At 52.2% G+C, this 10,760-nt stretch overlaps 1 long non-coding RNA gene across 1 annotated transcript; it reads left to right on the top strand.

Moving 5' to 3' along the window:
• Positions 1–2,005: 2,005 nt before the first annotated feature.
• On the top strand, positions 2,006–10,407 carry LOC136793965 (uncharacterized). Its single transcript, XR_010840069.1, has 3 exons — positions 2,006–2,209; positions 4,104–4,214; positions 10,111–10,407. It is a non-coding gene; the product is annotated as an uncharacterized lncRNA (long non-coding RNA).
• Positions 10,408–10,760: the final 353 nt, after the last annotated feature.

Consider the following 10,760-nt stretch of genomic DNA (forward strand, 5'->3'; position numbering starts at 1 on the left):
GGCAGGAAGGAAATAGTAAGGATAAGGACAGAAGCTAATAAAATAAAAACCACAGGGTAAAGCATTGTTTTTAAAAAGACGGCTCTTTGAAAAGATCAAAAGCACTGATAAAACCCTGACAAAAGTGAATGAAAAGGGGAAAAGGCCTAAATTACTAACATCGAAAATAAGTGATGTTGCTGTGTGTTCTGTGGACAGTTAAAGATCGTAAGAGAGCACTCTGAAACGCTTTGTGCGGTTAGATTTGAAAATACAAAGGAAATGGATGAGATCCTCAATAAACACAATTTTCCAAAACTGACACAAGGGAAAAAGGAGAAACTGAGTCCCTTAGCGAAATGAATGTGTAATCAAACCTCTCCCACGGAGAACGTGCTACGCCTCACCCGCTTTTCTCGTGAATTTTCGGGCGAACCCGGGCACCGGAAGTGCTGCCTTCCCTCCGCCGCCAGGCGCTCAGGGCCCGGGTCTCAGGCGCCCGGAGGACACAGGCAGGCCACGTGGGTGGCAGCGCCGCCTCCCCTCAGCCCCGGGCACCCGGGGTGCCGCGGGCTCTGTGCTCGGCTGGTTTCGGCCTAGTGACCCGAGGCCTGGGGCCCAACCCTCTGCGGACCCAGCCCTGAGGGCGTCACCGCTGAGAAAGCGTCCGCGCCAGCCCTGCCCTGAGCCGCCCCTCCCTCCAGCCCGAGGGCCTGCTTCTCCGGGAGAAAAGCCCCGCCCCGTGGCCATCAGGGGGTCACGTGGGCCCCACGGCCGCCCCCGGCGCCGGGCCAGGTTGGCTGGTGAAGGGTTCCCATGCGCATGCGCGCCCCCTTCCGCGCGCCCCCCCCCCCCCCCCCCGGGAACTTCCGCCTGTTGCCGTCCGCGCAGCTGTCGCCGTCCTGCAGGCAGGCGCCGCGCGAGTCCTCCTTCGCCGGCGCCTCCTTGGTGAAGGTGCCGGACGCTTGGCAGACAGCACAGGAGCAGAGTCTCACGCGTGTCACGGAACTCACACCTCACTCTCCAATTTGTACAAAGGGAACCAGATGGACCACGAACAGCCCACGCGGGGGTGCTCTGGGTGTGGCATGTTGTGCCCCCTCTTCTGCACGGGAGCCCAGCTGGGTGACAGGACGTCCCCACAGGCCCCTGGCGTTCCCTCTGCTTCGCTCTGTGTGCTCGCCTGGGGAGGGGTGGCATGTGCTAAACCTGCACCGAATCCTGTTTTCCTGACTTGGAGAGCGTCGCCCGGCCGCAGCCCCTCCGCCCCAGAGCACCCGGGGAGGCCCCCGGAGCGGAGGGAGGACCTGGGGAGGATGAGAACCCTGACCCCGCACCGCACCCAGCGGGGACGCGTGGGAGAGGCCAGGGGTGCCCAGAGCTCAGCAGGGGCGGGGGGCGATGGGCGCGTGTCCCTTCCTCCCGAGGGGTCGCCCCCGGCAGAGGGACCCGCCCTCCTCTCTCCTCTTTGGCGCTTTACTTCCCTCCCTCTCGGCTTCCAGGGCTCTCACAGCAGGAACTGTCTCCCCGACGTCCCTGCACGCACCGAGCGCCCCTACACACACTAGGGACCGATACACGCCGGCGGGGCGAGCGGTGAGCCGTCAGGGCACGGGACTCCCGCGGGAGCTCCGAGCCTGGTACAAACTCTGCGGGCACGGCAGGCTCAGGGGAGCAGGCTTGCCGGTCTGCCGGCCTTTCTGCAGGAGCCGGAGCCTGGGAGGGCTGGCCTGCCTCACCTGGGCAGGTGACGTCGCCCACCCCGCGCCAGTGAGGGAGGGGTGCACCCGTCTCCTCGGAGACACAGGGACGCCACACTGGGACTCTGCGTGGGTGAGGGGGCTCCTGAGCAAACTGTTCACCTCCTGAGCTCTAATAAACCGGGGGAGAAACGGGGGCCCAAAGGAGATCAAAGGTTGAGACAGATGGTCCAGGCAGCGGCCACATCACACAGCCTGTCAGCTCCGTCCACTGTTCAGCCCACGTGGGCCAGGGACTCGATTTTTGCCTTAATTGACTTAACATGTTGGTGTCATGGAGATGCTGACAGAGAGTGAGTTCCTGGCCAGAGCTTAAACTTAAGAGCGGATTTCCAGGGAGGCCTGCGTTCTTCTCCCCTCCGGGGGCTCTGGGCAGAGGAAAACAGGAAGGGAGGCTGAGGGCCTTTAACGTGGTTGGTTTCTGCCCTCCTGGACCACCAGAGTCACGAGATGAGATGCAACACTGACAGGTACATTTTAAAGGATCTTGTGTGCTTTCCGGAGTGACAGGGTCTCATAAGAAACCAACGACTAATTCTCAAGTAGGTCGGTGTGATGAACACTTACAACTAACCTTTTATGCAGTTTAACAGGTAGGTCGTCTTTTTAACAGACTAACTTTTAGTGAATACTAATGCATGGGAGGCCCTGAGCTGTAGTTTCTAGAAAAGGCCCGATGGGGAGAAGGGCTTGTTCTAGGAAGTAGCATAGCCTAGAGCGGACCTTTAGACAGCATCTCGCTGGGCGTTGGGCAGACTCTTCTCTGAGCAAAGGGAACTTCTCTCCTTAGAACAGTGAGGACAGACGTCCTTCTGTCTTCTGGGCACGAAGCTGTGTCATGACTTCAGAGGCGGGGAGGGCATGGCGGCCTCCTTTCAAAGTGTTTCGCAAGCCTCCCCTCAAGATTAGACCTGGGCCGCTGGTCGGGTTTCAAATCCAAACTGGAAACATTTGTTTTCTCTGCTTTGATGAAGTTCTGCTGTTCTGTGGGGCTTTGAAGTTTATTTTTTTGTCCTTAAATTGCATTAATTATTTTTGAAGTTTATACTTTTGTTCCCGAAGTCTCTGTGAAAGGCATAACATGCATGTAGATTCAAATAATTCAAAGGGACGTGTCTAATAGTTACTTTTAATTGGTAGCAGGGGACGGCGTCCAACTTACTACAAACCTGCATGCTATGGTTGAGAACTAATTTAACTTCCCCTTGAAGCTGGAATGCAAAGCCTCACTCCTGGCCTGACCTGGTATTCTCCAGGGAGAATGTTTGTTTCATAATTTGAAACAAGAACCAGGATCTTGTATGAGGCCCAGTATTACTTCCATATGAGGGGGCTGGACGGAAGGACAGAGCTGGACCCCTGACTAGCACCTCTGCCCTGGGGGCGCTGGCCCCTGCACTGGAGGCTGCCCTGCCCTGGGCCTGGGGTGCAGCCACCTGGTGAGGCTGGGAAGCCATGAACATGTCTGTGTGCCATGTCCACGCAGCGACCGTGGAAGCAGGGGCCCAGGGGACGGGGCGCGTCCATGGTGCAGCCTCTGAGCAGAAACCGAAGGCCTGTGGGACCCGGCCCAGAGAACCCCCATCCTGGGGGCAGGACAAGTGGGTAGGGCTGGAGGAAGCTGAGCAGGGCGGGCAATGACCTGGGGCTGCAGGCGTTTGGGCGGCTCTAGCTCCTACCGGGAGAGAGGAGGGTGGGCACGGGGGGCTTCTTAGGGGGTGGCTGAGCCTAGCTCTCATTTCTAGGGGTCCTTTGGCTCCCCATGGAGGATACACTCTGGGGGGCATAAGAGCAAGACCTGCCAGGAGGCTGTGGCCAGTGCCCAGGGTGGCTGGATGGGGACAGGGGTGCGAGTGCCTGGGTCCTGGATGGGTTGGCAGGAGAGCTGAGAGTGTTTGCTCATGGCTGGGTGGAGTGTGAGGGGGCTGCCAGGAGAATCCTGGGGTTTCACCTGGAGCCCCTAGAGGAGGGGCTGCTGGTTCCTGAGAGCGGGGGAGCTATGGGGGACACGTGATGAATATGCTGGAGGGGCACCCAGAGTGGATGTCATGGAAATGCACGTCTGGGGTCCAGGGGGAGGAGCCAAGGGCCTCACGTGACCATGAGCCAGAAGGACACACCCCTGTATCCCAGTACAGAGACCTAGGTGCTTGAACTCTGAGGCTGGGGACCAGGAGGAACAGTCAGTGAGGTGAAGGGGACTGAGAAGAGGTGTCCAGCAAACCCAGGAGGCCTGGCACAGCCCTGTCAGCCCACCCGGCTTTTCAGAGATTATTGATGTATTTGGACGTTTCCTGTTGCTTCTTAAATTTCAACTTGCTCTACGTTTTCTCATTCATTTTTCTTGTTTTTGCCTTTATTCAGATTGATAGCAAATGCTCACTCGACCAGAGAAAGGTTTAGTGGCTCTCAGAACCCCTGGTCTCCACGTCCTGGTCCCTCATCTGTTGAAACTACTGGGAGTTCTTGTTCTGGGTTCGTACATAGGTGTGTCGATGTTTCTTTTCTTTGGTCTTAGTTTTTTTCTTAAGACAACAACAAACTTTATAAAGTTATAGTTTTAATCTTTTTTTCCTCACATCTCTTTTGCTTCTTTTCTGGGTTTGTTTCTTTATATTCTGAGGTTTCCTCCAAAAATGTTTTCATTGTGGGTTTTGTTGGCAAATCTTTTGAGACCTTGTAAGAATAGCTTTATTATGCCCTCAAAATAGTTTGTTCTTTCAACTATTGTGTACCTACTATTTCTACTTTCTTCTTTTTTCAGGGTATTTTTTTCTTTTTCCTATTGCTAATGTCTTCCTTTATTTTTAAAGCATATTTGTCATACTTATTTCAGATAATTTATCCTAACAGTTCTGCTTCAGCTGTTATAAGATCCCTGGTTTGTGGCTCTTTCTTTGTGATTTTTAAACTTGGGTGTTTAGATTTTTTGACTCAGAGCTCACTTCCCCCTAGAAGTGAATTAAGTGATTTTTGGAGGAAAATATATCATCCAAGACCTCTGTTTCCATGCATGGCATCCAAAACACACTCAAACTTTCCAGCCATACCAAGGACCAAGTGGCCAAAAACCTTGGGACGAAAAGACAATGTAAACAGTATCAAATGTGAACAGATACTGGACTTGCCAGATATGGATTTTAAATTAACTGTTTTTAACCCTTCCCTGCCAGTTTTTAACAATTAAATTAACTATTAATATATACACAAATATGACAGGATGACCAATTTCACAGGAGAACTGAAATCATTTTTTTAATCAATGGAAATACTAGAGCTAAATCTACATTAATTGAAATTAAGTACTTTAAAGGTGGATTTAGTGATGGGTTAGAGCACAGAATAGAGGTCAGTGAACTGGCAGAGAAGTCAGCAGAAAGTATCAAAAAAAAAAAAAGTATCAAAAAAACACCTGAGATTTAGTGAAAAGCTATAACATGCATGGATGGGAATCCCAGAAGGAGAAGAGAGAGAACGAGGGGCAGGAAATATTTGAAGAAACGCTGGTCAAGATATTCCCAAGGCAATGGAAGACATCAAACCACATATTTATGAAAATCTACAAACATGAAGCAAAATGGACACAAGGAAACCACACCTGGGCACATCATAGTCCAACTGTCAAAAATGTAAATAAAGGGAAAATTGTAAACAGGGTTACAGACAGTTGACTTCTTCACAAAATGATGGAAGTTGGGAGACAATTGAAGGGAATATTTAAAATCCTGGGGAAACAACAGCTCACCTAGAATTCTCTATTCAGTTAAAATGCTTTTTGAGAATAAATATGAAGTTAAGATATATTGAACAAAAATTGAGAGAATTTGCCAATAGCAATTTTCACTAAAATAAATGTTAAAGGAAAATTTTCAGGCAGAAGGGAAATCTTATTTTTTTAAAGAAAGATAATAGAGAAAATTGTGGAAAACAATAGAAAGGGTACATACGTGGGGAAACCCAGATGGCTGCTGACTGACTGCAGCAATACAATATCTCGTAGAATTTAAATAAATGTAAAATTAGGATACAGAAAGAAAAGAAAAAAGCGAGGATAGGTAAATGGGATTCAAGAGCTGAAGTGTGGTTGCTTTGTCCAGGAGGCTGAGTACTAACTCTAATATATCAAGCATGCATGGGGGAAATCATTAAAAGAAAAATAGAAATCGTATTTAGGGGAAGTAATAGGAGATATTTAGATATTAGTCAAAATCTGTCAGAGAAAGATTTAAAAGGGACAGAGGAGACCACTACAAAGCAAACTGTGACATGGTAAATTTGACACAAATGTACCATTAATTACACCAAAAATTATTATTTCGTTAAATCATTAAAATACATTAATCTTCTAACTGAAGACAAAGATTGTCAGGCTGGATTACAAAACAAAACAAACAATTGTTCCTCCAAGTGACACATGTAAATGTGAGTACATCAACATGAAAGGATGGGGAAAGGTACACCGTGCAAACAGACAAAAATCAGAAATATTGAAGGTTTGAAAATCATGATAAACAAATCTGACCTGGTTGACATGCACAGAACCCTGCAGCTAATCGCTGACTGCAGTATACACTTTTTTTTCCAAGTGCACAAGGAACATTTACCAAAACTGATGACCTTTTGCATCCCTCAACAACTTTTGAAGTGTTGAAAACATACAATACTCTATGACCACGTTGAAATTAACCTAGAAATCAGTAACCAAAAGATACAAAACAGGGAAATCCCAAATGTTTGAAAATAACATGATAAAGTTCTAAATGATCCATTAATCAAAGAGAAGTCCCAATGGAAATTAGGAAATATTTTGACTTGGATGATGATAAAAATATGAAGTATAAAAACTTGTGTGACATAGTTAAAGCTATACTGAAAGGAAAATGTACAACTTTGGGGAATTTCCTGGCAGTCCAGTGGTTAGGACTCAGTGCTTTCATTGCCATGGCCCCAGGTTTGATCCCTAGTCTGGGAACTAAGATCCCACAAGCTGCAGCCAAAACCAAACAAACAAACAAAACAAACAAACAAACACATGTATAACTTTCAATTGCATATATTAGGCAAAATGCTGAATATCAAAGAAATGAGTACTTTACTCAAGAATTTGAGAAAATATTGCCAAAATATCAGCTTCCCTGTGCACCAAGGCCGAACAGAAATATGGAGACAAGGATTTTGGAGGAAGAGAGAGATGGCTTTACTTTTCTGCCAGGCAGAAGGGAAGACACAGTAGGCTAGCGCCTCAAAAACTGTGCTCCCCCTTAAGAATCAGGGAAGATTTTATACGTGGAGTTCGCAATCCAAGGTATATGATAACGATCAAAGTAATGAAGGTTTTGTACTCTTCCTTCCCTTTGCATTATTTCAAAACAGTCATAGCTGGTGTCAGGCCACCCAGTAATGGTAATTGGGGCCCAGCAGTCTGGAAATTGCATCCTTTTGCCTCTGGTTTATCAGGGTCGCTGGTGATCTTGTTTCTGAAATGCAAAAACTACAGGGGGTGATTTGTTATGAGGGACGTATAGAATGTAAGAGCCGGGACGTAATAAGGTTAGGGAGTGAGAGGCACAGGATGTAACTCACACAGAGTTAGGGGTGATGGGTGCCGAATGTAAATTCCATAGTGTCAGGGAGTGAGGCAGGGCTGCACGGTGATGGCCACTCCAGGCCGGAACTCCTGCTTATCTTCCAGAGCCTCCCCTTCATCCCCTTCCGACTCTCAGCTCCAGCTGGTGCAGCTGGAGGGCGGGCGGGCGGGGGGGGGGGGGATCATCCCCATGAAGGCAGGGGGTAGAGGGCACGTGGGATACTAAAGGGGACACAGACCAACCACGTGCCCACGTGTTCACACAGCCAAATGTGCAGACAGCCCGCGCTCCGCAGCTGATGCTCGGGTGAGCCGGGTGTGGCCCCCCTGCAGCGGGATTCCCCAGCCGTACAGAGGGCCGGGCTCTGGTGCAACCCCGTCATGGATGAGCCTCGAAAACATCGTGGAAGAAGCCAGACACACATTCCATGAATGTGAAATGTCCAGAACAGGCAAATCACAGAGGCAGGAAGTGAGTGGGTCAGCACTGCAGGGGCTGGGGGAGGGGGTGGGGAGTGGCAGGACGATGAAAATGCTGTCAACTTGGATCCAGTTGATGGCTGTGCAATTCAGTGACGAGACTGAAACCACTGGAATATACACTTGAAGTGGGTGAGTGGTGTGACTTGTGAATTATATCTCAATAAAGCCATTAAAATTGTAACAAGACCTGTTCCCACAACTAGAAAAAAATTAATGTAATATTTTTTGGTAGATTTTAAAAGATCAAAACAGTATATGCTCAGTGTAGAACAATTTTTAAATATAGAAAGCTACAAAGAAGGACATTAAAACCACACCTACACCTTTCAGCATAGGTACCACGTGTTTTCTGGTTCCATGTCTGACTTACTCATGTAAAATTATGAGCGTCTCCGGTGTCCTCAGAAAGTTTTCTCCGACGGCATTTTTACGTCTGCGTGGGCGTCCGTGCTCCGGTCACCAGGCTCCACCAGCTCGTCCCCCCTTGTCCCTCCCGGTGCGTCCCAGGCCTTCGCTGCTGTCAGGACAGCCGTGAAGAACGTCTCTGGGCAACAATCCTTCTGTTGAGTGGTTTCCTTAGAAATAATATCTAGAAGTAGAATTATTGAATGAAAGAAAATGGAGTGTATTTTAAAGACCCTTGAAGAAAAAAGGGAGTAAGCGTCCCCAGGCTGTGGGCTCCTTCGGGCTCCAGTGTGATCGACGGCACCTCAGTGAACCTGGTGGATTCTGGCCTGAGTAACGCTGACCGTCTCTGACTGTCGTTTGGCCGCAGCAGACAGTGAGCTGGCTGTTTTCTGTGGAACGACCTTACTGAGGTTAAAACAACAGCAGGGGTTAATTCTCTTTCCTCTTAGACAACATCTGGCCGCTTGCTCCTGGGATCTGCCTGCTCCTCCAGACCCTGGCAAGGGCGTTTCCGGGGCCCCAGGGGGACGCTGCGGGGAGCCAGGGCCGCCAGCTTGCCCACGGCCAGCAGGGATGGTCCCAGAGCACCCCGCCCCCCGAGCAGGGCCACGTGGACGCCCCTCCGGGAGCTCCCGTGCATCTCACCTGGCCCTTCCCGGCCTGGGGGAGTGCATTATCATCCTGAGATGGCCTGGGACTCACCCAGGGGCCACCTCGGGTCCGAAGCCAGCTGTGCCACCTACTGTCCCTGGGCCCCAGGATCATTTCCGCTCTGGGTCTGGTCTCAGAGAAAGCTCCAGGGCTAGTGGGGGAGGGCAGGGAGCCTGGGGCGCCAACGCCTCCCCAGCAGGGCTGGGCGTGGGGTGGGGACCTCCCCCTCTGCCCCCAGGGCAGTCGCAGCAGTGCCTCCCCGAGGTGCGACTGGGTATTGCACCTGCTTTAGGCCAACAGTGCAACCCAGCAAAGGAAACCCTGCCGTGGGCACGACCCCTCCGTCCAGAGCTCGGTGTGCAGAAGCCCACCTGCGGCGGCCTCTGCACTGGGCCCACCAGGTGGGTGTCCCCTCTGCGTCCTGGTCTGGCTGCTGAGGCCACCCGTGGTTGGCTCCCATCCACCTGGGCCTGAGCTGTCGCGCGGGCACGTCTGTTCCCCACAACTGTTAGGAGTTCACCTTTGCTTTTGCAATTCAGGGGGAGGCCGTGACCTTTGGCTCTGATGCGCAAAGGGTCAGATGGCAGACGTGGGTGTCTGGGGAGGGGACGTGTAGCGGCTCCCTCTGTTCTTAAGGCCTGGAAGGCTTGGTGATGTTGTGCACAAGTGTCTGTGCAGGTGTACTTGTGTGTGTCTGCACGGGCACCACGTGCATGTGTGTGTCGTACGTACACCTGTGTGCGTGCATGTGTGTACGGGTGGGGGCAGGTGCTGGGCCAGCCCTGGGTCCCCCCTGCTTCCTGCTCCTCAAGCCCTGTCGGCTGCTCCTCCTGTCCTCCTGGCACCTGCAGGAGGGACAGGGGATGGACCACCCACACCTCCCGGGGTGAAGGGCGGTCTGGGGGTGCAGTGTGGCTGCAGGGGAGGGGCCGGCTCTCCAGGGGGAGGGAAGCGTGGTCAGGTGGGGGAGGGAACAGCTGAGACGGCCTTGTCCACAGGTGGGCCCCTGGCTTGGGGGTCCCTGTCCTCTGCTCAGGCCCCTGGTCTCCCCTCCACACCACATACCTATTGCCCTCTCAGCATGTGTGCAGCTCAGGGAAGTTTGGGGTAAAGGAACGAAAGGATAATATCTTTTCTTCCCCTTCAGCTTTTCTTGGGTCTGGGCCATTGGTGTCTTTAAAGCCAGAGAGAAGCTCTGTTTCTCTTTCTCTTCACTGAAGGAAGAACACCCACTTTTTCCAGCACAGCTTGTGTGGCTGATTTACAGAACCACCTGGAAAGAGAAAGGTCTGCCCATGGGCTGTCCCTGCAGAGCCCCCGTCCGGCTCCAGGCTGTGGAGGCAGCACGGGGGCTGGGGGTCCAGGGTCCAGCCCCCGATGGTCAGAGAACCAGCCCAGCGCTTGGGGTGCCGTCGCCGGAACGGAGGGTGGCACCCAGAGCCCAGCTGCTGGACACAACGTCTGGTCACCACGGAACTGGAGGTATGGCAGTGACACAGAGTGACAGGTGCCTGCTGAGCTGAGGCCGCTGCAGGAGGTTCAGGTGCTTGGCGGGTGTTCGGGGGGTTCAGCTGAATTGAGGGGAGAGGCAAGCGGGGGCCCAAGCAGGAGGTGAGGCAGGGCAGTTTCTGAAAGCAAGCGGGTAGGGGCCGATGCAGGGCAGGGGCTGCAGGGCAAGATCAGGGAGAGCACCCAGGGGCTGGGCGACGTGGAGGGGGCCAAGAGCAGGAGACCCCCTGCCCGCTGCCCAGGAGTCCAGCCAAGGCCAAGGGGATGGGGTGCAGGGCGAAAGCAGCCCTGGGGCCCCACCCCAGCCCTTCCCTGTCCTTGATGAACCCGAGGCAGAAAGAGGCCAGCGGGTCCCCACCAGCCGGGCCAGGACCTGCAGTTGG

The sequence above is a fragment of the Kogia breviceps genome, chromosome 4 (assembly GCF_026419965.1).
Source record: "Kogia breviceps isolate mKogBre1 chromosome 4, mKogBre1 haplotype 1, whole genome shotgun sequence".
NCBI classification, from domain to species: domain Eukaryota; kingdom Metazoa; phylum Chordata; class Mammalia; order Artiodactyla; family Physeteridae; genus Kogia; species Kogia breviceps.